At 45.7% G+C, this 2,248-nt stretch overlaps 1 long non-coding RNA gene across 2 annotated transcripts in view; it reads left to right on the top strand.

The window, feature by feature from the left end:
* Nucleotides 1-2,248, top strand: part of LOC105853594 — an 11,933-nt gene that overhangs the window by 3,227 nt on the left and 6,458 nt on the right. The gene's annotated exons all lie outside the window — the stretch shown is intronic.

Raw genomic sequence — 2,248 nt, forward strand, 5'->3', positions numbered from 1 at the left:
TGCAGTGGCTGCAGAGAGCTGCACAGTGCTGTGCTTTAACCCCTTGCCCCACCAGGGAGAGCCCTCATGTGCCTTTCTTGATCCCGCATCTTTCCCTGTTTGTAAATTTTGTCCGTTACCAGTGATGCTAATCATATCATACTGTAATGATTTCTTCTTGTGTGGAGTGCTAGATACATATTAGTTGTGTTAACAGTCAGGTTGCTGTCTTTAAGTAGGGTTTGCTATTCACTGAGGCAAGACAAACACAGTCTAGGTTATGCATAGAAGAACTGGGTGTAGGTGCCAGAGGTACAGGGTGAGAGGGTTCACCCAAGACAGAGTGGGGAGCAGAACAGGTGGAGCTACGGAAACACACTGCTGAGGGGACCAACAGGTGAGACAGAAGAGACCTGCTGGACCACATGTGGGTCAGCTACCTGGCCGGGGATCGCACACATGCAGCAGTGGCTGGCAATGGCTTGACAGCGCTGAGACTCTAACCCCTGCGCCACCAGGGAAGCCTTGCCTAGGATTGTTTTAAACTGAATTTATAAATCGAATCACAATACCTTACCTTTGCTGTGAAATTGATGTTCTGTATCATTTCTGCTTTGTTATCTAGTTGAATTTCATCTTTTCTCACTTCTTTCTCATCAGAAGCATGTGTCTTGGATGTGAACATTTCTTAGGTATAAACATAAAGGTTTAATAATTTAATAATAGTAAACCTTGATTGAACACTTACAGGCATTGCATAAGACAAAGTCATCTTCCTGGAGCAGAGGCCAGTCTGTATTTTTACAGGCCACTACCTAGAACGTGTTTTCAAATCTTTGTTAGCTGAAGGTATATGATTCTGAGGTAGCTTGCTGATGAGAAACCACAGTGTCGATGGTAATTGTGAAAAGCACCTGGCAGAATAAATCATCATCATCTCTTTAGCCAATAAAGTGTGGTTTAATGACAAAAAAGAAGGAATTTGTATCAAGCTTCCCACTTTCCAGCTCTTTGAAGAGCGATTCCTCTCAGGGTGTCTTATTCCTCTCTTTTGTGTTAGTGTAGATGGTGGGGCCAGGGCACTTTTGATCAAGAACGTGCAGACACCGTCACTCGGCATGCATTAGAAGTGTTCAAGGATGCACGACTCAGATTGCTGAGCACCGATGGGATGAGTAAAAGGTTTTGTTCCTTGTGCTGAAAAACAGTATTGTCGACTGTGTCCTAGTGTTACAGTTTCATTGCATTCTCTCAAATCGCTTACTCATGATTTTAGAGAAGAGCTTTGCTAGTGGGGATAAAAGTTGAAAGAGGGAACATGAACAGACAGCCAAGAACTGCTAGTGCTATCGTAGAGCAGGAAAGACCTGCTACCAAGAATGAGATCGTAGTTTGGAAGATTTCAGACATAGGTTGTGTCCATCACTGTGTCTCCAGGGCTGACAGTAATAAGCCAAAACCCTTGTAACTTGCCCAGACAGGTGCCTAAACAGGACCCTGACCTGGTCGGCTGGAAGTGGTGTTGGAATCATTTAGTGAAATGCTGTCATTAGGTATATTGCAGTGGCAGGGGATAGCTTGGTAGACTGAGACTTAACCCTGGCGCCACCAGGGAGGCCCTCAGCAGTGAGCTTCTTGAGGTCACGAAACCATCAAGCACTAGAGAAAGATGGGGAGAATGTCGAATGTCTTTGTTTTGTTCATTTGTTTTTAATAATCTCGGGAGGGGGACGCTGTTCTTTCAGGACCCTGGGAGTCCTAAAAGAAAAGATAGCTAAACTTGATTGCATAAATATAAAATCCTCTGAAAACAAAAAAATTCCCATAAGCAAAGCCAAAAGGCAACGGACAGGCCAGGAGGAAAGTTTTGTGATTCCTATCAAAAGTCAGCGCTGGGCCCTCCCTGGTGGCGCAGCGGGTTACAGCACAGTACTATGAAGCTAAAACCACTTCAGCCTGAGTTCCATCCCCACCTGCCCCAGAGGTGACCCACTTGGTGCAGCAGACCTCTCCTGATCCGCCTGCTGCTCCCCTCAGCGGTGGACCTCATCATTCGGCCTGTTCTGCTCCCCACTCTGTCTCTGGTGAAGCCTCTCACTGCCCCTGCACCTTTGGCCCGTACCCCAGCTCTGTATGCAGAAATAAATAAATCTTTAAGAAAAAAAGTCAGCGCTAATCTCCCAGAGAGTAAGGAGTACTCTCAGTCAAAGCAGTGGCAAACAGATCATAGGAAAGGAATTTTCTTTAATGTAGGAAAGGGGGCCTCCCT

The sequence above is a fragment of the Condylura cristata genome, unplaced genomic scaffold (assembly GCF_000260355.1).
Source record: "Condylura cristata isolate star-nosed mole 26May11 unplaced genomic scaffold, ConCri1.0 scaffold00002, whole genome shotgun sequence".
Classification (NCBI taxonomy): domain Eukaryota; kingdom Metazoa; phylum Chordata; class Mammalia; order Eulipotyphla; family Talpidae; genus Condylura; species Condylura cristata.